General features: G+C 47.5%; 1 pseudogene; it reads right to left on the bottom strand.

Moving 5' to 3' along the window:
• Nucleotides 1-5,499: 5,499 nt before the first annotated feature.
• Nucleotides 5,500-24,899, bottom strand: LOC145337779 (zinc-binding protein A33-like; annotated as a pseudogene).
• Nucleotides 24,900-25,164: the final 265 nt, after the last annotated feature.

The raw sequence follows: 25,164 nt of genomic DNA, 5'->3' as shown, positions 1-25,164 counted from the left end.
ATCAAGGACCCTGCACACTCCGGACATAGTCTCTTCTACATTCTTCTGTCGGGAAAAAGATACAAAAGACTGAAGTTGCATACCAACCGACTCAAGAATAGCTTCTTCCCTGCTGCCATCAGACTTTTGAATAGACCTACCTTATATTAAGTTGATCTCTGTCTACACCCTGGCTGTAGCACTACATTCTGCATCCTCTCCTTTCCATCTCCCCTATGTACCATGTATGCTTTGTCTATATCGCACGTAAGAGACAACGGTTGGAACTGTATACCAATACATGTGACAATAATACATCAAATCAACATTGACAGGTTAAGTAAGTGGGCAGAAAGGAAAGATGAAGGAAATCCAAACGGAACCCAAACACCAGTATGGACTGGTGGGAATGAGCTGCCGTGAGAACATTGCAGGCATCAGGGTGTAAACAGTTGAAGACGTGACTATGGTTTGTTAATTTAAAAGCTGATGCTGTATGTTGAAAGCAAATAAGCAAATAAACAACACTTGACAGGAATGTACTTCGCTATCTCACCGTGAAATGGATGATACATTAGAATGGTACAATCTAGAGTACATCATGTACATCCAGCACCATGGGCTCACTCACTGGGTCAGCAGAGTACGTGAACACAAATACATATTAAAAGGAGTTTTACCCTGTGTAACAATCTGTTCCAAAGCTGAAGGAATTTTAAAAAAACCATCACAAACTCCCAACTTCTTCCCCTGTCAGATCCCCCTGCGTCCCCTTTCCCATTCCTCTTTATGTCCACCCCAACTTCTTGGTCAACCTCTTCCTCCCTCCTCCTCCCTCACTTCTCCTTACTCCAGTCCTCGTTGTGCAGCAGGTTTTCAGCGAAGAAGTTATTCTCCAGCTCACTCACTAAAGCCGTTGCCATGACACTTCCAGCGAGTGAATAATAACAAGAATTAAAACTTTTCAATAATATATCCACTCCGAGGATAAAATTAGGCAGCTGCTATCACTCCCTCCCACTATCCCAGTCCCAAAGAAAAGCCAGGCAGTGTGCCTTAATGACTATTGTGCAGTGGCTCCGACATCCATCATTACGAAGTGCTACAAAAGGTCAGTATAGCATGAATCGATTCTGGCCTCCCAGATTATCTGGATCCATTACAGTTCACCTACTGCCACGACAGATGCCATCTTCCTGGTCCTACATGCAATCTTGGACCACCAAGACAACAAAGACAACAACGTCAGTCTCTTTATTGACTACAGCTCAGACTTCAACACCATTATTCCTGCAAAACTTATCTCCAACTCCAACTCCATGGCCTGAGGCTTGCCTCCTCCCTCTGCGACTGGATCCTGAACTTCCTCACCCACAGACTGTAATCAATAAGGCTAGGCAACAACACTTCCTCCAAGAAGTGTTGTGCATCGTCTGGAGGGATGTCAGAAGTTGCAGCATGACATAGGTAGGATGCAAGACTGGGCGGAGAAGTGGCAGATGGACTTCAACACGGATAAATGTGTAGTGGTCCATTTTGATAGGTCCAATGGTATGAAGGAGTACAATATCAAGGGTGGGACTCTTAGCAGCGTTGAGGAGCAGAAGGACCTTGGGGTCTGAGTCCATAGGACTCATAAATCGGCCTCGCAGATGGAGGATGTAGTCAAGAAGGCGTACGGCGTGCTAGCCTTCATTAATCGAGGGATTGAGTTTAGGAGTTGGGAGGTAATGCTGCAACTTTATAAGACCCTTGTCAGACCCCACTTGGAGTACTGTGTGCAGTTCTGGTCGCCTCACTACAGGAAGGATGTGGAAGCTACTGAGAGGGTGCAGAGGAGATTTACAAGGATGTTGCCTGGATTGGGAGGCATGCCTTATGAAGATGGGTTGAGGGAGCTCGGTCTCTTCTCCCTGGAGAGACGGAGATTGAGAGGCGACCTGATAGTGGTTTATAAAATGTTGAGCGGCATAGATAGGGTGGATTGTCAGAGGCTATTTCCCAGGGCTGAAATGGTCGCCAAGAGAGGACACAGGTTTAAGGTGCTAGGGAGCAAGTACAGAGGAGATAACATAAGAACATAAGAAATAGGAGCAGGAGTAGGCCATCTAGCCCTTCGAGCCTGCCCCGCCATTCAATAAGATCATGGCTGATCTGTCGTGGCCCAGTTCCACATTCCTGCCCTCTCCCCATAACCCTTAATGTCCTCTCTTATCAAAAACCCATCAACCCGCGTCTTAAAAATATTTAGCGAGGTAGCCTCCACCACTTCAACGGGCAGGGAATTCCAGAGATTCAACACCCTGTGAGTGAAGAAGTTCTTCCTCAACTCCATTCTAAATGTCAGAGGTAATTTTTTTACTGAGAGGGTGGTGAGTGAATAGAATCGGCCACCGTCAGTGGTGGTGGAGGCGGACTCGTTGGGGTCTTTTAAAAGACTTCTGGATGAGTACATCGGATTTAATGGGATTGGGAGTTACAGATAGTTCTATGGCCTGGTAGGTATGGATATGATCGCCGAAACTTGTGGGCCGAAGGGCCTGTTTGTGCTGTAGTGTTCTATGTTCTAAGATCACCCTCAACATCGGTGCCCTCCAAGACTGTGCCCTCAGCCCCTTATTATAGCCTTTGTACATTTATGACTGCGTGGCCAAATTTCCCCCAACTCCATTTTCAAGTTTGGTGATAACACACTACTGTAACAGGTCAGATCTCAAATAATAATGAGATAGAATACAGAAAAGAGAGAATCTGGGGAACTGGTATGACGACAATAATCTCTCCCTCAACGTCAACAAAATGAAAGAGATAGTCATAGACTTCAAGAAGCGTAGAGGAGAAAATGCCCCTGTCTACAGCAATGGAGATGAAGTGGAAATAGTCAAGAGCTTCACCAGCAACCTGCCCTGGTTGCTCCGTACTGAAGCTGTAGTTAAGAAAGCCCACCAATGCCTCTACTTTTTCACGAAGCTGAGGATAGTTGGCATGACCGCTATAACTCTCACTAACTTTTACAGATCTACCATAGAAAACATTCTTTCTGGTTGTTTCACAGCTTGGTATGGCTTCTGCTCTGCCCAAGATGACAAGAAAAATTACAAAGGGTTGTGAATGTAGCCCAGTCCATCACACAAACCAGCCTCCTACCCATTACTCTGTCTACACTTCCCACTGCCTCAGAACAGCAGCCAGCATAATTAAGGACTCCACACACATATTCTTTTCCTTCCATCGGGAAAAAAATACAAAATTCTGAGGTCTTGTACCAACCGACTAAAGAACAGCTTCTTTCCTGCTGCCGTCAGACTTCTGAATGGACCTACCTCACACTGAGTTGATCATTCTCTACAGGCAAGCTGTGACCTTAACACTATAATGTGGAGTTGCCAGTGTTGAACTGGGGTCAGCACGATAAGTCGTTGGTAAGCACAGTTTAAGGAGGTTAATCTGGGCTTAGCCCTCTCTCCACTCACATTGTCTGCATCTGTAAAGACTTGATAACCTGTTAAGACTCACATTCCAACCATTATCTTGTAATTGGGTTTCTGTCTATACATGCCCTGGTTATAAAACAAACCTTGCACTCGTCTGACGAAAGGGCAACATTCTGAAAGCTCGTGCTATCAAATAAACCTGTTCGACTCTAACCTGGTGTTGTGAGATTACTTACTGTAACTATATTCTGCACTCTCTCCTTTTCTTCTCGATGAACGGTATGCGTTGTCTGTATAGCGCGCAAGAAACAACAGTTTTCACTATACACTAATACATGTGACAATAATAAATCAAAACACCACCGACTCTAAATCCCCACACCACAACAGGACGCGACCTCAAACTCAGTACCAAAGCCACGCCCCGGAAGTCCTCCTGAGTGACAGAGGATCCGACGAATCCGATTCACGGTTGCACAGAAACCCTCCTCCCGCACTCTGACTGACAGGGACTTTCACCAATCATAATACAGAATCCCCGGAAACCGGTATTCCTCGCCCAGAGTGACGAGAGAACGAACCAATCACCTCCCAAAGCTCAGCAAACCCGCCTGCCTTCCCCTGCGTGCCTGGAGCTCCGGCCAATCCGTTAACAGGTATACCGGAAGCCCACCTCCTCGGCCTGAGTGACAGGCAACGCTACCAATGGGCTCGTTAATTTTCGGGAAACCCGCCTATCAGACGCTGAGTGACAGCAGGACTAACCAATCGGCTCCAAGCTTCAGGGGATCCGCCTCCCTCTCAGGTAAATAAGTCACACCGACCAATACATTGCTGGGAATCCGGCCCCTCACTATGAATGATGTGGAGATGCCGGCGTTGCACTGGGGTAAACACAGTAAAAGGTCTGACAACACCAGGATTCAGTCCAACCGATTTTTTTGATAGTAAACCCACTAGCTTTCGGGGTTACCCCTTCATCAGGTGAATGGCGACTCATGAATGACAGCTGGTCTGACCATTCCACCAACAAACAATTTAAAAACCCGCCTTCCAACTGTGACTGACAGGAACTTAAACCAATCCACTCACAGATTTCCCGGAAAGCTGTGCTCCTGGCACAGAGAGACAGGAGGATTCACCACCCGCCGTTTCAGTGACAGGAACTTTCCCCTTCCGGATGCCAAGGAACTGACTTTCTCTTGTCTGATTGACAGGAACCTCGACCATTCCCCGGAACCGCCTCCCACGGTATAAATTAACAGCCTGATGTGGCGATGCCGGCGTTGGACTCGGGTAAGCACAGAAAATAGTCTCACAACATCAGGTTAAAGGCCAACAGGTTTATTTGGTAGCACAAGCCACTAGCTTTCGGAGCGTTGCTCCTTCGTCCGGTGAGTCACCGTTCCGAACGTTAGTGGCGTTTGCTACCAAATAAAGCTGTTGGACTTTATCCTGGTGTTGTAAGACTATTCACTACAAATGACAGATACAGCCACCAACTGACATCTTTTTCCGAGACGCTGCCCCTTCAGTCTGAGTGACAGGACGCTGTCCAATCGGATTCCGGTTTCTAGGAAACCCGCCCCTAACTCTGGATGAAAGGGATCTTGGCCAATCCGCTTCCCCACCCTGCGGCTGGCCACACCTCTCTTTGAATGACCAGGAGGCTGCCAAATCCTAGGAAACGCGTTCCCTACTCTGAATGACAATCGTTAAGGCCAATCAGCACCCCGATTATACGGAGGGCCGCCCCTTTCTTTGGATGGACAGGTGAATTGACCAATCCACTCACGAATTCACAGAATCACGACTCCTCCATCGGAGTGGCAGGAGTTCCGGCCAATCGGCTTCTCCAGGCCCCTGAATCCCGCCTCCCTCACTCAGTGACAGACACAAACAACATGTTGAGTTTCTGCTTCTTGGATTTAATGATGAACTGTGGAATCTTTGAGAAAAACTGTTTCTATTCCAGTGGTTCTCAGATTGTTTTGTTTGAAGAATCATTTTACAAATGTAATCATGGATTCCCCGATTTAAATTATAATTCTATATAATAACCACAATATGAACAGGTTCCATCAGTTTACAGCTGGCAGGAGGCAGGGAGATGGTGTGAAATTATGGGATGGATCTGTCAGAGACCTTTAATCCCGCAGATGGTCAGCGGTGCCGAGTTGTCCCCGTTGTTATTCCATCCCGGAAAGAAGAAGGGAAAGATTCTCTCAGTGAAAGTGTGGGTGAAAGTGTGGAGATGGGACATGTTGTCCGCATTGTAAAATGACACCTGTCCACCCTCATAGTCCAGGGAAACCCCGATCTTCCGGGGATTCACACTCGGGGTGAGGGGGGTCTCTGAGGGGGAGGTGAGGGCTAAATAACCACATCCGGGTCTCAGCTCCACCGTCCAGAATCCGGACTCAGGTCTCGGGGAGATTAACCCTTTCCTCTTCACAGACTCTCGGGCCACTCCCAGAATCCACGCTGTCTTCTCCCCAACCTCCACCTCCCAGTAATGTCTCCCTGATGTGAATCCGTCTGATCCCAGGACACAGGGCCAGAGATTAAACCTCTCCGGGGTGTCAGGGAGCGGCTGCCATTTGTCTCCGACTCTCGCACTGGTCCGGTCCTCAGACAGGATGAGCCCGGGATTCGCTGTGTTCGGATCCAGAGTCAGAGAGGCTGGAGCTGGGGGAAAGTTAAAATAACACAGTCAGTGATTTAGAGAGAGGGGGTGGGGAGGGGAGAGAGTGTGAGGAGTGAGGAAGAGAGGAGAGAGGTTTGTGAGGGGGAGGGGAGAAACAGCAGGAATATGATGGGTGCATGGAACAGAGGGAGGGGAGAGGAGTGGGAAGAGAGCAGAAAGGAGATGTGAGGATGAAGGGAGAAAGTGAGAGAAAGGGAGGAGGAAGAGAAGGAGATGGAGCACTGAAGTGGGCAGAGGGAAAACAGAGCAGCAAACAGAGGAAGCAGGAGGGTGAAGAGAGAGAATGAGAGCAACATGAGGAAGAGGGCAAGTCAGAGCCTGAAGGTTTTAGATACAGTGTATAGACAGCAACTGGGTGGCAGATATTGTGGCAAGCTGTAAGAGAACAATATGAAGATGTGAGTGTATGGGCAGAATTTAACGACCTCATTGTGGCCGTTTTGTGCTGGAAAAATGTCATAAAATCTGGCATGATATGACTAGCTGGAATGGAGCCCATTTTTGCACCCATTCCCATTTTACCACCAAAAAAATTGGAACAATCGGGAGCCTGCATAATATGGGTGAAGCATCAATTTGCATCATTTGTATTCATCACAATGTGGTTAACAAAATTCACTCTGAATCATCCCACCTTATTTGCTGCAGTTGGAATCAGTGAGGAAAACACCAGTCGCATTCAGAGAGCAGAGAGGGTGAGTTAGATAGGCTGGGCGAATGGGCCAGGAAATGGCAAATGGAATTTAATGTTGGCAAGTGTGAGGTGGTCCACTTTGGTAGGAATAATGGTAGGAAGGATTATTACTTACGTGGCGAAAAACTGCAGCAGGCGACGGTGCAGAGGGACCTCGGGGTCCTTGTGCATGAGTCGCAAAAACCCAGCTTGCAGGTGCAGCAGGTGGTCAGGAAGGCGAATGGGATGCTGGCCTTCATAGCGAGGGGGATTGAATATAAAAGTAGGGAGGTCTTGCTGCAGCTGTGTAGGGCATTGGTGAGGCTGCAGCTGGAGTACTGTGTGCAGTTTTGGGCGCCGCACCTGCGCAAAGATATTTTGGCCTTGGAGGGAGTGCAGAGGAGGTTTACTAGGCTGATACCAGAGTTGAGGGGGTTGAGCTATGAGGAGAGGCTGAATAAACTAGGCTTGTACTCGTTAGAGTTTAGAAGAATGAGGGGAGATCTCATTGAGACGTATAAAATGATGAATGGGATGGATAGGATAGAGGTGGAGAGACTCTTCCCGCACAAAAAAGACAGTAGGACTAGGGGGCACAGCCTCAAGATAAAGTGGGGGGGCGGTTTAGAACGGAATTGAGGAGGAACTTCTTCACTCAAAGGGTGGTGAATCTCTGGAATTCTCTGCCCGTTGAAGTGGTGGAGGCTACCTCGCTAAATATTTTTAAGACGCGGGTTGATGGGTTTTTGATAAGAGAGGGGATTAAGGGTTATGGGGAGAGGGCGGGAAAGTGGAACTGAGCCACGACAGATCAGCCATGATCTTATTGAATGGCGGGGCAGGCTCGAAGGGCTAGACGGCCTACTCCTGCTCCTATTTCTTATGTTCTTATGTTCTTATGTGAGGAGGTAAGTCTCAGGTTTCAAATGGCTCTGTGTTGCTGGGGGGTGGGGGGGAGGTTGTTTCATGCTGTGCAGGTTGCATTTTGGAGTGCGGTGAGAGGCTGATGCTGTTCACGGGGTTCGACTTTGGATTCTCAACGCTGACCCAAGTCTGAGCGCTGATGTTGGGTCTTACTGCTGAATCTGGGTCCTAGTGCTGGCAGCAGCAAGGGCTGTTGCTGGCGGGGAATGGGCTGGAAACTCCCTGAAATGGCAGTGCTGCAGCCTCAGAATTTGTTAAGAAGTGCTGTTTCAGGCCTGGACTGCATGGATTCTAGGTTTGTGTTTGTGAGTGAGGGGAAAATGAGGACAGCTGTGTTGCTGGTGGTGCTGTGCCGGGCGGGGGGGGGGGGGGGGGCGGTGGGGGGCGATGTGGGGAGTATGTTTTGCAAGGGAGCTGTAGGGGGGTAATGTGGTGAGTGTGCATTGCAGGGGTACTGGGGAGGTATAAGGACTGTGTGTTGCTGCGGGTCTGTGGGTTGGGGAATGTGGGAAGTGTGTGATGGTGAGTTCTGTGATGGAATGTGGGTAGTGTGGGGGTATGGGGAGTGTGCGTTGTTCGGGGACCGTGTAAGGGGGAGTGTGAGTTGTTGGGGGGCTGTGGTGGGGAATGGGGGTAGTATGTGTTGCTGGGCTGGGGACGAGCAGAGTTCTTTTCACCTCTCCATCGGTCTCTCCTCTTCCTGAAACATCCCCTCCACACCCACCTGCTCTTCAAATGGCTCTCCCAATGTAACCTATTGGTCTTACTGTTCTTTGAGGAGGAGGGGCAGGAGGAGAATGTATGTGAAAATGAATAAGAGCATGGGAAGGGGCCAACTGGGAGAGTGGATGGAGAATGGGGATAGAGAGTGGGAGGGAAAGGTAAGTGCTTGGCAGAGAGATTGATTGTGTGAAGTAGCGAGAGAGATAGTGGAAAATACTGAGGTAAGAAGGAGAGATTGATGGGGGACAATACATGATCCTCACTGGAGTGTGGCCACACAGGCAAGTGATCCCAGATAATTCTATCCCAGGCTTGCTTATTCTGTTTAAATTAGTATTACAATAAATTTAAAGAATACATTCAACCTTGCATCCATTCCAGGTGCAAGATTTATCGAGCCTGATGCCCGGTGCCGGTAAGATCGCGTGAGGTGAGAAACCAGGTGTGAACCTGACTTCTCAGCTCTCTGGCAATCTTACCAGCTCACTCCGCCCATCAGCTGGTGGGGCACAATGGTAATGTCATCCCCAAAGAGTCTACAAACAGACAGGTTTGCTGTGTGACAAACATTTGGCAGATGAAATATCATGTAAGAAAATGTGAAGTTATGCACATTGATAGGAAGAATAAAGAAGCTGAATATTATTTAAATGGGGAAGGACTGCAGAAAGCTGCAGCTCAGAGGGATTTCTGGGTCCTCATGCATTGATTACAAAAAGCTAGCATGGAAGTTCAGGTATTAGGAAAGACAAGTGGAATGTTCATCTTTACTTAAAAGGGAATGGAGTATAAAAATAGGGCGATCTATACAAGGCACTAGTTAGACAACAGCAATTCTGGTCCCCTTATCCAAGGAAAGATATACTGGCATTGGAGGCAGTCCAGAGAAGGTTCACTAGATTGATTCCAGGTATGGAGACATTTTCTCATGAGGAGAGGGTAAGTGAATTGGACCTGTACTCATTGGAGTTTAGAAGATTGAGAGGGGACTTTATTCAGACGTATATAATTCGCTGCAGGCTTGACAGGACAGACACTAAGGCATTGTTTCCCCTTGTGGCAGAGTCTAGGATAAGAGGGCATAATCTCAGAGTAAGGGGTCACCCATTTAAGACATAGGTGAGGAGAAAACGCCTCTGTTTGATCAGTTATGGTAACATTAAATGGCAGAGCAGACTTGATAGGCCAAATGGCCTCCATCTGTTCCCATATCTTATGGTCTCATGATCTGATAAGGGGATAGAAATAGTACTCATTACTCCAGATATGGTCTCACTAAGGTCCTGTGCCCCTGCAGGAACAATTGCATATTTTTATACCTGGGTATCTTTGCAATAGATACTAACGTCCTATTTATATTCCTAATTACTTGCTGGACCTGCAGACTAACTTTTTACGATTTATGCACCAGGACATCCAGCTCCCTCTGTACCCAGAATTCTGCATTTTCTCTTGGTACAATACCAGACCAGACCAAACCCTAAATTTGTTACGATCTTGGATGAAACCTTAATATTTGATAGTGTCCAGAATAGGAACAATCATGTTTTAGTTCTTGGATCTAATTTGAAATCCCTGTTATTTACTAAGAGTATAAATCATAAGAATTAGGAGCAGGAGTAGGCAATTTAGCCTCTCGAACCTGCTCCGCCATTTAATACAATCCTGGTTAATCTTGTCTGAGCCTCAACTCCACTTTCCTGCCCCTTCAATGCCAAACTAATTAAAAATCTGTCCAGATCATGTCTGTGGGATGGTTTCAGGGGTCAGCGATGAGGCCTGCGATGTCTGTGAGGGAATTGGTGAGAAAACTGGTTTAAACCACAACTGTCTATTCAGTGCAACTTCAGACCCGAATCTCCCACACTCAGTGCATTGCAGGGATCACAATGATGAATATCATTAAATGCTGTGGGGCACAGCATACTCACACCAAACAGCCTGAAATCTGTCGGATCAGCGGGAATCTGTGCACATGCACATCTCTGGGAGATCACTGAAAAGATCTCCCAGCACTGCCCTCCAACCCCCTCAGACATTGCTTGCCCCCACAGCCCCCGTACAAACACTGCTGCTCCCCACAACACCCTCCCACCCCCACAGATATTGCTGGCCTCATCGGTGGCCCCCAAACCAGTTCCCCCGCAGAGACAATCTCCATACAGACATCATCGGCCTTATCATTGGCAACTCCACCCGCTACTGACTTTGCTGCACCACCTCCCCCACCCCCAGAGAGACATCCCTCCCCCACCACACAGACATTGCTGCCCCTTCCTTACAGACATTGATACCCCCCCCACCCCCGCTGTACAGACATCGCTGCACACCCTGCCCCCCCACCCCTCCCCTCGCACTGACATTGCTACCTACTCACCCCATGCCCCACGGATCTGGATAATGTGGATACCCCACCCCTTGAACATGCTGACCTCACTGCTGCCCTGCAGAGAACATGCACTGTGCTACCATACACAACCCCAGCTTGCGAGCATTCCCTCTCTTGAATGGGAGTCCTCAGTATTGCACCTGCCCTGAACACAGCAGCTTATTAATTCGGAGCTCTGAGTATTGCACCTCCCCCAGGACACAGCGGCTTATTGAATGGCAGCCAATCAGCACCCCGAGGGATGCATAACATTCAATTGAAAGCAGCCTTCAAAATTTCTCACAAGGATTTGTTGCCAACTGTCCCTTGACTGGCCAAAGTCCCTGCAACCTCCACCCCCCAAGAGCTGTATATAAACTGCAGGAATGGACACACAACTAATCACACCACAAAGATATATTTGAGGAAATCAGCCCCAAGATTCACTGAGGCCGACCAAGAGCGCCTGCTTGATGCCATGGAGGAGAGTATTCAGTTGCTCTTCCCCAGCCAGGCGCCTCGTCCAAGGGGTGCAGTCACCATGGCATTGTGGGAGGAGGTGGCAGAAGTGGTGAATGCCTGGAGCCTGACACTGTGCTCTGGCCGGCAGGGGCAGAAAACACTGTACAACCTTCTTTGAGCAGCAAGGATGAGTGAGCATCCCACTTGGAACTCCGCACTTTCTTGGCACAGATCTCAAACCCTGTGCAAGCATTCAACAAGGCCCCCTTCCCCCAGAACAGAATCTAACCCCTTCCCCTCATCCCTCAATGAGCACCCTTCAGTGGTGACCCTTTTCCCCTCAACTGCCAGCACAAAACTCCCGAGACACAGGCACACATTACACACCATGCATTTGAATATATTAATGCTTGCGAGACACCTTAAGCTCCTACAGCAGAAAAGCATAACTGCCACGTGAGGGCACAGACTGGCGATGGTGTGCCTGACCTGCAGCAGCTGACCAGCGTTGAAGAGCGTACCGTGGAGTTGGCAGGGGGAGATAGTTCATCCAGAATGCTGACGGACAGCCAGGTCGGCATCCAGTTTGCAAGTGAGTATTAGCATAGCCCACAACGTAAGTCCTCTTTGAAATAAGTGTGATGCTGTTTAGAATGTTTGACCTCCCTTCCCCTAATGTGTGTTTTGTTTTGCAGTTTTGGACCCAGAGGAACCTGGCCCTTTGTGTATTGGTGATCCTACCACCACCCCCGCTTCCGCTGTTCTGGAGCAAACTGCCCACGATCCCCCTGGACAACACCTTGGAGGGAGACTTTGAAGAATCTTCTGAGGACAGCACCACTGAAACGGCACCGGCATCTACCACACAACCCATGAATACAGAGACTATCATCACAGTGGGTAACTTTAGTGTTGAGGCCTCTGGGTCACTATCTGGTGAGCACATCACAGACACTGATGCACATCCTAGGGCTCGGGCACATAGCGGTCAGCCAGAGGCGAGGATTCAGCTGTCCTCAAGCCAGATGCCGAGCCATGGGGCAAAGGCTGGTGGTGATGCATCAGGAAACACGAAGGGTTGTGGAGGGGCTGTCAGCAACCATGCTGTGACTGCAAGGCTGTTTAGGGGAGTCCAGCAGAGTGCTGGTGCAGGAGGTGGTGCTGACACAGTGTGTGAACCAGGCCAACATTGCAAGGGTTGCAACCACAGTGGAAAGTCTGACCCAGGGGTCTGTCCTCATGAGTGACAGGGTCCAGGACATCCTGGAGACGCAGCAGGATACGAGCAAGGGTGTTGAAGCCATCCAGGAGGCACAGCCTTTCTTAGCCATGGGTGTTGGGAAACTGTTGGCCATGGCTGGGACTCTCACTGGCATTCTGGAGACACAGTTGGCCGTGCCTGTGAGCCTCGTTAACTTAGCCCAGCGTCAGAGGGCTACTGCTGAGGGGCTCCAGATCCTGGCTTGCTCACAGAATGCTGCAGTGGAGGGGCTCCAGAGCTTGGCCCAGTCTCAGAGGGCCAGAACTGAGAGATCACAGATCATGGGGAGACGCATCTGAGCCTCCAGGACTGGCATGGCCAGGTGATACCGGAGTTCCTGGAGCTCAGTCCAGCTACTCTGACATCCCATGGAGTGTCCCTGGGCCCTCTGGGCCCCACAAGTGAGGAGGAAGGGCTGGGCCCATGCCGGGGCCTTCCGCCCAAGTGATCCCAGACGTCCCGAGACCTTCTGATTCCCCCCCGCTTCCGCATACAGGGGCATCTCAGGGCCAGCTAGAAGAACAGGGTGGCACCTAAATAGTGCCAGCGGCTAGTCAGCTGGGGCCCTCCAGGTCCCGGCCACCCGGAGGACACCCGCCAAGGGCATCACAGGCAACGGGGTGTGCATCATTGCTGGATACCTCCACCTCTGGTGTGCATCCTGGGGTCGCACATAGAAGCAGCAGTAGACCACAGGAAGTTAGAAAGTTCTAGTTCACTAAGAGAACATGGGTGAAGGTTATCAGGAGTCAGGGTTTATTGATCACTAACGTTAAGAGCGCAATAAACTTTTATTTGCACTTCACAGCTGTGACTAATGTGTCTCTAATTCCACACCTCCCCGCCCCACCCCACTTCAAAGTGCAGAGTTGTCCCCATTCCCTTGCATAGAGGTGCTTGGAGACTCAGCCACATGTTAGAGAGTGCCTGTCCTACCTTCTCCAACACCCACCAGACTCTTAGTGCAAGTGAGCCCCTCCACCACCCCCATCCCCCAATTGCCCAACAAACATGTCTCCCCAACCCTTACAGCTACTTGGGCCAGGGTGGCAGCGTGCATTCAGAGTAGAGGTTAGGGATCAGGCTTGCGTGGCCCCAGGGGCAGGATCCCAGTGTGCCACAACAGCGAGTGGTCATCATCCTCCAGCTTTCAACCAAGACACACAACCACTGCCAGTCCAGGCACATTGACAGGTTTGGAGCTATCTGGTGGGATATGATGGTGGATTGACAGAGGCTGTGGAAGGGTGATGTGGCAGTTTGAGGGCCCAGATCAGTTTGGAGGGGGAATAGCGGCTGCAATTGCTCCTGGAGTGTGGTGGTTGCAGCCCCCTCACTGCACAGTACCAGGTCGGTGAAGCGGGCTGTAATCAAGGCATCCCTCACTGCCCTTCCCGGCCGGGCACCTGCTATCGCCATCCATCCTCTTTCCTCCGGCTCCTCATATGGTGGGACGACCACTTCGCCCCCTTGCCCCTCATCCTCCTCCTCTTCCTCCTCCTGCTCCAGCTGGTCTCCCTGCTGCTGGGTGATGTTGTGCAGCACACAGCAGATAATTATAATGTGTGAGGCACACACAGGGTCAAACTGGAGACCCCCCCCCCCGGAGTGGTCCAAACAGTGGCACCGCATTTTCAGCAGGATGATGCACCGCTCTACAGGGGTGCTGCATGGGTCTCGTTGTAGCAGGTCTCACCTCGGTCTCGGGCCTCCGCACAGGTGTCATCAGCCATGACCTCAGTGGGTAACCTTTGTCACTCAGTAGCCATCCTGGTAGCCTGGGCCGGACTTCAAAGAGGCCGGGGATGTCTGACTGCCTGAGCACAAAACTGTCATGGACACTCCCTGGATGGCATGCATCGACCAGCATGGTCTCCATTCAATGGTCACATATGATCTGCACATTTAGGGAGTGGAACCCTTTCAAAGAACTAAAAAAAATTACAACACAGGAACAGGCCCTTTGGCCCTCCAAGCCTGCACCGACCATGCTGTCCGACTGAACTAAAACCCCCTACCCTTCTGGGGACTATATCCCCCTATTCCCATCCTATTCATGTATTTATCAAGACGCCCTTTAAAAGACACCACTATATCTGCTTCCAGTACCTCCCCCGGCAACAAGTTCCAGGCACCCACTACTCTGCGTAAAAAAACGATCTGCTTCGTACATCTTGTTTAAACCTTGCGCCTTGCACCTTAAACATGTGCCCCCTGGTAACTGATTCTTCCATCCTGGGAAAAAGTTCTGTCCATGCCTGTCATAATCTTGTTGACTTTTATCAGTCGACCCTCAACCTCCGTTGTTCCAGTGAGAACAAACCAAGTTTCTCCAACCTCTCCTCATAGCTAATGCCCTCATACCAGGCAACATCATGGTAAATCTTTCCTGTGCTCTCTCCAAAGCCTCCACATCCTTTTGGTCGTGTGGCGACCAGAAAACTATATTCCAAGTGGAGCCCAACTAAGCTATAAAGCTGCAACACGACTTGCCAATTTTTAAACTCATCTCCCGGCTGATGAAGGCAAGCATGCCTTATGCCTTCTTGACTATCTTCTCCATCTGCATTGCCACTTTCAGTGACCTGTGTACCTGTACACCCAGATCCCTTTGCCTATCAATACTCTGAAGGGATCTGCCATTTAGTGTATCTTTGCTGTCTGGATTAGACCTTCCGAAATGCATTACCTCTCATTTCTCCAGATTAAACTCCACCTGCCATCTCTGTCCAAGTCTCCAACTGATCTATATCCTGCTGTATCCTCTGATGGTCCTCATCGCTATCTGCAAATCCACTAACCTTTGTGTTGTCTGTAAACTTACTAATGAAACCAGTTACATTTTCTTCCAAATCATTTATCTATATTACAAACAGCAAAGGGCCGGGACAGACAGCAAATCGTTAGCAGATGTGTGCCCAGTGACAGCAGATTCCGTGCAGTCCATGTCTGAACCTCGGCACACCAGCCTGGAGCAGTAAATGCTTCATCTGGTTAGGCCTCAGTCAGCACATGGTGCACTCCTCTCCCAGCACTCAGTGTAACCCTTGATCATAGCCCACAGCAAGACAATGCCACTGCACAGTGCTCTGGAGGGAAAGGCTGAGCAGGATTCCTTCAGGGACCCTCACCCACAGAGCTCTGAGAAAATAGAAGCACCCCTGCCCGCAACCCAGATATCACTGATCCACAGGCCAACATCAGAAGGCAGCAGGAAGAAGCCCACCAAGCATCTCCAGGGCCTGCCTACAACGTCCCTCGCACTCTGCACGCTGCGCTTACCTCCTGACGCCAGTTCAAGGCTGCCACACCAGGTTGAGTCTTTTATATATCTACTCTGATTTGTGTCAAAGTGACATCACACCAAAGAGGTGGGAGACGCTAACCTGGGTGGAGATTGTCATGTCGATCCCGATAATGGCATTCCAAAGTATGGTAACAGATGGAAATCAGTGGTTGGACAGTTTTCAGTGTTCTCCCAGCGGCCCATTTTTTCCCGGTTAGGGGATGCGCGCGGGTCATAAACACTCTGGGGTACCTGCGAAAAGTTCGACTCATGCATCTCCCAACCCAACCCGCCAAAAAACGAATGCGTTGCAAAGGGAGAATCGCACCCATAATTTCTCCTCATCTGTGTTTTATATCTGCCACCCTGTATCTTAAAACTGTCAACTTTTGGTTTAAGTTGCCCCACAAGAGGAAACATCTGCTCTGAATCTGCTTTGTCAATGCCCTTTAGCATCTTGTATACCTCAATTATACCTCCTCACATTTTTCTCTGCTCCAGAAAGAATCGGCCTAAACTGGCTAACCTCTCTTCATAAGACAAACCCTTCATCTCCAGAATCAAGCTAGTGAACCTTCTCTGAACCAGCTCCAATGCAATTCCATCCCTCCTCAAGAAAGGGCACGAAAACTGTACACAAGTGCAGTCTCACAAATGCTTTACACAATAGCAATAACACGTCACTTCTGTCACATTCTATACCTTTAACAATAGATATGAAGATTCCATTTGCTTTCCTTATTACCTGCTATACCTTCATCCTAGTTTTTTTGCCATTCGTGCATGAGGACACCCAGGTCGCTAATCATTTGCCTTTGTATTTTTCCTATCAAAATGGATCAGCTCACACTTATTCACTTTAATCTCATCTGCCAAATTTTGTCCTATTCACTTAAACTCTCCATACCCATTTATAAATTTCTTCTTTTGTTATCACAACTTACTTTCCCATCTATTTTAGTGTCATCTGAAAATTTGGCTATGGTATCCACTATTCCCTGAATGCGGGTGATTAATGTAGATTATAAAGAGTTGGGGTCAGAGGGCTGAACCCTTTGGCACCCCAATTGTGACATCTAGCCAACTCAAAAAACACTCATTTATCCTGACTTCCTGCTATCTGCTTGTTTGCCAATGTTCTATCAAAAATAATAAATTATCCCTCATCCCATGATGAATGAACCTTTTGTGTGGCACCTTATCAAATGATTTCTGGAACTCCAGTTATACTACATCTACAGGATCATCATTATCCACTTTGCTTGTTACATTTTTGAAGAACTCAAGCAAATTTGTCAAAGATTTACCCTTCAGTTGTCTAAAACCTTAGTTAGACCTCACTGGGAGTATGGACATCATATCTTAAGAAGCATGATTTGACCATGGAGGAAGTTCCAAGCAGATTTACAAGAATGATACCTAGGCTTCAAGGATTTAGTTACGAGGGGAGATTCGAAAAATTTGACCTTTATTCTCTCGAATTCAGAAGGTTGAGGGGTGATTTAATGGAAGTCTACAAAATATTCACAGGGAAGGTCAGGGTGGATAAGGCTGAGGCTGAGAACCAGGGGCCATAATCTAAAAATTAGAACCAAGTTGTTCAGAAGTGATGTTAGAAATCAATTCTCCATGTCGAGAGAGGTGGATGTTTGGAACACTTTTCCTCAAACAGTGGTGGATGCTGGTTCAATTGTTAATTTTAATTCCTACATTGCAGAAGGAGGCCATTTGGCCCATCAAGTCTGCATCAACAACTAGCCCTGTAACCCTACGTATTTAGCCTGTTAATCTCCATGACACTAAGGGGCAAATTAACATGGCGAATCCACCTAACCTGCACATCTTTGGACTGTGGGGGGAAATCACAGCTCCCAGAGGAAATCCACACAGACACAGGTAGAATGTGCAAATTGCACACAGACAGTGACCTGTGGCCAGAATTGAACCTGGGACCCTGCTGCTGTGAGGCAGCGATGCTAACTACTGTGCTACTGTGCCACCATACTTTAAGTCTGAGATACTTTTATTCAGCAGGGGTCATAGAGGAGGGGGAGAGAATATGGGCAATGACAGATCGATTAGTCTGACATCAGTAGGAGAGAAAATGTAAGAATCTTTAACAAAGAATGTGGTAAATAAATAATGGTAAATTTGGGCACAGTCAAGATTGACTCATGAAAGGGAATCCAGTGCAAAAGTTGGACATTTGGCCCTTTAAGTCTGCACTGACTCTGACAGAACATTTTACCCAGACCCTCTCTTTGTAACCCAAAACACTTGCAATTGCTAATCCATTTAACCAACACATCCTGGGACACTAAAGGGCATTTTTTTAAAAACATGGCCAATCTACTAGCCTGCACGTCTTTAGACTGTGGGAGAAAACCGGAGCATCCTGAGGAAAGCGACACAGACATGGGGAGAATGTACAAACTCCACACAGACAGTTACTCAAGGCCGGAATTAAACCTGGGTCCTTGGTGCTGTGAGTCAGCAGTGCTAACCACAGTGCCACAGTGCAAAATGCAATTAGCAGAATAGTGGAACTAAAGCTGATGGATGCTGAGTATTTAGAGTTTCAGTAAGTTTTCAATTAAGACCACACAAGAGATTAGTGAACAACTTAGTGCACTAGAAATTTGATGGAATAATAACAGGTAAATGGACAGAAAACATGAGAGTCGGAATCAGTTGGTGTTTTCTTTTGAACAGTGCTCAAGTTCTGCTTTCACCAATGCTCTGTATAAATAAAGCATAAACTCTATACCTGCCGGCCAGCACTCAATCTGACTGTGAAAACTCAGGATGAAACAGGAATTCTATGCTGGAACAGGCAGACCTGCCTGGCCTTGATTAGGTGTATCTGTGCAGCACCCTGTCAGCTGAGCTTCTAAAAGTATTGTGCAGCTTGGGGTCTTTTACCATTCTCATCAAGAAGCTGGATGTGGCATATAGTTTGCTGTCAGCACTGCTGGGTCACCCAATTCCACCAAACATAGAACATAGAACATAGAACATTACAGCGCAGAACAGGCCCTTCGGCCCACGATGTTGCGCCAACCAGTTAAAAAAAAAACAACAACAGTGACCCACTAACCTAAACCAATCCCTTTTCGTCCATAAACCTATCCACAGACCTCTTAAACGCCCCCAAACTAGGCGCATTTACAACTGCAGCAGGCAGGGCATTCCAATCCCTCACCACCCTCTGGGTAAAGAACCTACCCCTGACATCTGTCCTATAACTACCCCCCCTTAGTTTAAAGCCATGTCCCCTCGTGCTAGATTTTGCCATCAGAGGAAAAAGGCTATCACTATCCACCCTATCTAAACCTCTAATCATCTTATATGTTTCAATAAGATCCCCTCTTAGCCGCCTTCTTTCCAGCGAAAACAACCCCAAATCCCTCAGCCTCTCCTCATAGGATCTCCCCTCCATACCAGGCAACATCCTGGTAAACCTCCTCTGCACCCTCTCCAAAGCCTCCACATCCTTCCTGTAATGTGGGGACCAGAACTGCACACAATACTCCAAGTGCGGCCGCACCAGAGTTGTGTACAGTTGCAACATAACGCTACGACTCCTAAATTCAATCCCCTACCAATAAACGCCAAGACACTGTATGCCTTCTTAACAACCTTATCTACTTGATTCCCAACTTTCAGGGATCTATGTACACATACACCTAGATCCCTCTGCTCCTCCACACTATTCAAAGTCCTCCCGTTAGCCCTATACTCAACACATCTGTTATTCCTACCAAAGTGAATTACCTCACATTTCTCTGCATTAAACTCCATCCGCCACCTCTCGGCCCAGCTCTGCAACCTGTCTAAGTCTTCCTGCAAACTATGACACCCTTCCTCACTATCTACCACACCTCCGACTTTGGTATCATCAGCAAATTTACCGATCCACCCAACTATACCCTCATCCAGATCATTAATAAAAATCACAAACAGCAGTGGCCCCAACACAGATCCCTGAGGCACACCACTTGTAACCGAACTCCATGATGAATATTTACCGTCTTAGAGTTTAGAAGAATGAGGGGAGATCTCATTGAGACGTATAAGATGATGAATGGGATGGATAGGATAGAGGTGGAGAGACTCTTCCCGCTCAAAAAAGACAGTAGGACTAGGGGGCACAGCCTCAAGATAAAGGGGAGGCGGTTTAGAACGGAGTTGAGGAGGAACTTCTTCACTCAAAGGGTGGTGAATCTCTGGAATTCTCTGCCCGTTGAAGTGGTGGAGGCTGCCTCGCTAAATATTTTTAAGAAGCGGGTTGATGGGTTCTTGATAAGAGAGGGGATTAAGGGTTATGGGGAGAGGGCGGGAAAGTGGAACTGAGCTACAACAGATCAGCCATGATCTTATTGAATGGCGGGGCAGGCTCGAAGGGCTGGATGGCCTACTCCTGCTCCTATTTCTTATGTTCTTATGTTCTTATGTCTCCTATCCGCTAGCCAATTCCTAATCCAGTTCCCTAGATCACCCCCAATCCCATACATCTGCATTTTGTGCAGAAGCGTACCATGGTGAACCTTATCAAACGCCTTACTAAAATCCATATACACCACGTCCACTGCCTTACCCCCATCCACCTCTTTGGTCACTTTCTCAAAAAACTCAATAAGGTTAGTAAGGCACGACCTACCCGCCACAAAACCATGCTGACTATCTCCAATCAACTCATTACTCTCCAAATAACTATAAATCCTATCCCTAATAATTTTTTCCAAAACCTTTCCCACAACAGAAGTGAGACTCACCGGTCTATAATTCCCGGGGAAGTCTCTGTTCCCCTTCGTAAACAATGGGACAACATTCGCTAACCTCCAATCATCTGGTACTATACCAGAGGCCAACGACGACCTGAAGATCAGAGCCAGAGGCTCTGCAATCACTTCTCTTGCCTCCCAGAGAATCCTGGGGTAAATCCCATCCGGACCAGGGGACTTATCTATTTTCAGACCCTCCAGAATATCCAGCACATCCTCCTTATCAACTGTAACACTGTCAATTCTACTCCCCTGCAACCCAGTGTCCTCCTCAGCTATATCCATGTCCCCCTGCGTGAACACCGAAGAGAAATATTGGTTCAATATTGGTTCACAGATTATCTACAGCTCATTACTTGCTATCGAATGTTTGTATGCCTTCCTGATAAATGATGATGAAAAAAATTTCCCAGAATAACAAGGAGGCCAGTCCAAAATCCTAGAGCAATTCTTTTTCACATCTTGAGATTCGTGCTCTATTCCTCTAGTTATACAGATCCCTTCACTTCTTTGACACACAGTGCTGATGGCTTCAGACACTTCAGACTTTGGACACAGTGGACAGAGCACCCTTCATCGCCAGAGCGGAGAAGCTATGACATCTTCTCCGGAGCCTTCAACATGTCATTGATGAAGACGAACATCTCACCAAGGCCACCCTCACACCCCCACTTTTTGCCTTCAAACAACCACACAACCTCAAACAGACCATTGTGCGCAGCAAACTACCCAGCCTCCAGGAGAACAGTGACCTCGACAGCACACAACCCTGCCAAAGCAACCTCTGCAAGACGGACTGGGTCATCGACACGGATGCCATCATCTCACGTGAAAACACCATCCCCCAAGTACACTTGCAACTCGGCCAATGTTGTCTACCTGATATGCTGCACGAAAGGATGTCTTGAGGCATGGTACATTGGGGAGACCATGCAGATGCTACAACAACGGATGAATGAACATCGCTCGACAATCACCAGGCAAGAGTGTTCTCTTCCTGTTGGGGAACACTTCAGTGGTCACGGGCATTCGGCTTCTGATCTTCGGGTAAGCGTTCTCCAAGGCAGCCTTCACGACACACGACAACGCAGAATCGCTGAGCAGAGACTGATAGCCAAGTTCCACACACATGCGGTTGGCCTCAATTGGGATCTTGGGTTCATGTCACACTATCTGTAACTGCCACAACTTGTCTGGGCATGCAAAATCTCACTAGCTGTCCTGGCTGGAGACAATAAACATCTCTTTAACTTGCGCTTAACCCTTTCTCCACTCACATTGTCTGTAACTTTAAAACTTGAATACTTGTTAAGACTTGCATTCCAACCAGTATTTTGTAAATTGAGTTTGTATCTTTATACGCCCTGTTTGTGAACTGAAATCTCACTCACCTGATGAAGGAGGAGCGCTCTGAAAGCTAGTGGCTTTTGCTACCAAATAAACTTGTTGGACGTTAACTTGGTGTTGTGAGACTTCTTACTGTGTTCAGACGCTTATCCAGAGGAACCCACAGAAAGATAAATATGAGTACGGGAGACTCTAGGGATTAACTCGTGGAAATGTGAATCTAGGATCTTAAAGTCTGTTTAGTTTCTTCACAACTGTATTGGTAATCAGGAAAATGTATGTAAGAGTTTTACCGGGAATACTGGGTTTCATCATTTCTCTCCACGCTGTGCACTGAGAAAGGTATTTGAACTTCCTGATAGACAGGGCGGCATCAAATACTGAGAGTGTGCGCTCACCATTACTAATCCTGTAAATGTTAAAAAAAATACAAGAAAATATCCAAAGTGAAATGATAATTTTTTTTAAATTAAAAAATGGTTAATTTATAAATTCTAAGGCAGAGAATGGAAACAGCCATGCCCTGAAAAAGGTTCAAACTCTGATAACAGCCATCACACACTGCAGGAAATGATGAACATTTAACCTGTCCACTTGGTGTATTATAGACAAAGTTTGTAGAACAAAGACAAAGGCTGAAAACATCCCAAAGCTGAATATCCAATTCTGCAACCCCTGGGCCCCACAACTCTCCCAGAATCCTGTTCTCCTCTTCTTCCGACACCTTGAACACCTCTGATTTTGGTCATTCCCCCATTGAGAGCTGGACCTTGAGCTGCCGAGATCCTGAGCTCTGGAATTCCCTCCCTGATCCTCTCTCTCTGTTTCTCTTTTGTCCTTCTGAAATCCACCTCTGTCATCCGGATTAATATTTCCTTATTTGGCTCTGTGTCAATTTAGTTTATAACGCTCCTGTGAAACTCTTTATGACATTAATTTACAATGAAGGTGCGATATGAATACAACTCTTTACTACTGTGGTTGTTAAGAACACAGAGTCAGTTTGTATTTCGGATAAAAATAGAATCGGTTCCCCCTTTAATGTGAGACCTTCTCGGGTTGGTCAGGCTCCATGCAGGGACATGGGTGACCCACTCCTTGGAAACATGGACTCTGCGGTTCTCTCAGGGTCAGTGGGAAGGTCACAGACACTAACAGCTAACATCGGGCAAGTGATCACTTCCGGCCTGGGAACCAGATTGTATTAATTACACTTCCCGGTTATTTATTGCACTATTGTAGCAGTTATGTAAAATCATTGTAATAAAGGCAGTTTTTTATAACTCTGGTCCGTGAATTACACACTGAATTTCCATGGCCTAATGACAGGTCATTTAATGTTGCGACAACAACCAAAAAATAAACGAAAATGACATTTTATTTTAATAAACAGCGGATTTCAGTCAAGAACATGTCCTACCTTTTCTCCCGACAAACTTCCTCCTGAAAGAAATGAATCAGGAACGTGAGGGTGACAGTAACAGATTTCAGGAGCATTTAGACAGGCTGGTAAAATGAGCAGACTCAGAGCAGATGAGATTTCACAGGGAAGTGTAAAGTCATGTACTTTGGAAGGAAGATTGTGGAGAATCAAATCAACTGGAATTGAACATCAGTCCCACTGATAGACACAGTGACTCTTACACACCGTACCAGACACACCCATACACTCACAACATGGAACTGGAACCGGATTACAATGGGAGTTCCAGGAGAAAATTGAATGTGGGAAACACAGAAATAATCACAAAGCAAGTGTGAAGATCAAGACTCATTCTCAGGAGGTTTCAGATATTCCCAGGAATCTGCAGTCAGTGTGGGAGCTGTTAGTTCAGAGACAGCAAGAAAACAGTTCAGGAAGGGATACAAAATTCTGTTCAATTTGGTTAGTATTTTTCAGTAAATTCTACATTAATTTCACAGTTACCAGAAGTTATTTAGTGACTGTGTGAAGTTTCCCTGAGCTGAGCCACAATATATTCCCTCACCTTCAGAAATATCAGATCATCTTTTTGCTCCATCTGTTTCTGCAACTTGGAGAGTTTCCCCTCAATGGAATTTAAATTCTCCTGAATCTCTCGAAGGTTTCTCTCCATCGGTTCGAGAATCCTCTCCTCTTCATCCCTGAGATCTCTGAGTAATCGCTGCTCTTTCTCAGTGAGAATCTGGTGCATTTTAGTGAACTCGGATGTGATGTGGGTCTGCAGACTGCTCGACTGTTCCTACCCAATGAAATGTGAGACATAATTAATGTCCCGCGATAAAGGGAACAAAACTAACCGAGATCCCAGAAAATCAGCACAGGGAGACCTTACCCTGACTTCAGAAATCTTCCCTTTCTGTTTCTGTTCTGTTTCTAGAACAGCCAATTTCTTCTCTGTGAGAGAATCTAAGGAAGATTTCAGCTGATCCTGGGATTGGGAGAAAAAAAATCACAGAATGAAAGTGCTGGATGTTGAAAATGTGATAAAATTATCATCTTATAAAATATTTTCCATTTACCTTGTAGATTTCAACAGCTTCATCATTGGGCAGGAAGTTGTGGGATTTGTGTTCCCGCGAATCTCTACAAATCAGACAGATCAATTTCTTGTCAGTTTCACAAAACAGCTTCAGTTCTTCCTGATGTTTCTCACAGTGAAGTTTACTTTCCTTCTCTTTCGAATTCAGCTTTAATTCTCGAGCTTTCCCGGCCAGATTCGCTAAGGCCCAATTTACCCTGAGGTTTTTTTCTGGAAACTCCTCTCTACATTCCGGGCAGGGGTTTATCTCCTTCTTTTCCCAACTCTGGGTGATACAGGAGCGGCAGAAGTTGTGACCACATTCCAGTGTTACCGGATCAGTGAAAAAATCGAGACAAATGGGACAAATTGTCTCCTCGGTCCAACTCTGGAGCTGTTGTCTGGAAGCCATGTCCATACTCAGCACTTCCTGATTCAAACCGCTTTCAGTTTCGGTGTTCCTGCCGCACATCCTCAGTTCAGCTATTTCCCGATGAAGTTCACTGCAGCACTCAGGGAATTATTATTCCGGAGCGGGCCATGTCCTCACCACTTTCACACTGGAGATAAAAACTGGCGCGGTCGAGAGGATGATGGTGGGGAATCATTGAGCCCTGTCGGGGGTGGGTGGGGGTGGTGGTGATGGGTGTTGGGCTCCCGGAAATGTTGACAGTGGAAAGAGGGAGAGCGTGAGGGAGAAAGGAGGGAGAGATGA

Source organism: Carcharhinus amblyrhynchos, unplaced genomic scaffold (genome assembly GCF_965287045.1).
Source record: "Carcharhinus amblyrhynchos unplaced genomic scaffold, sCarAmb.v2.hapA scaffold_73, whole genome shotgun sequence".
Taxonomy (NCBI): Eukaryota; Metazoa; Chordata; class Chondrichthyes; order Carcharhiniformes; family Carcharhinidae; genus Carcharhinus; species Carcharhinus amblyrhynchos.
This window is presented reverse-complemented; position numbering and strand designations above follow the sequence as displayed.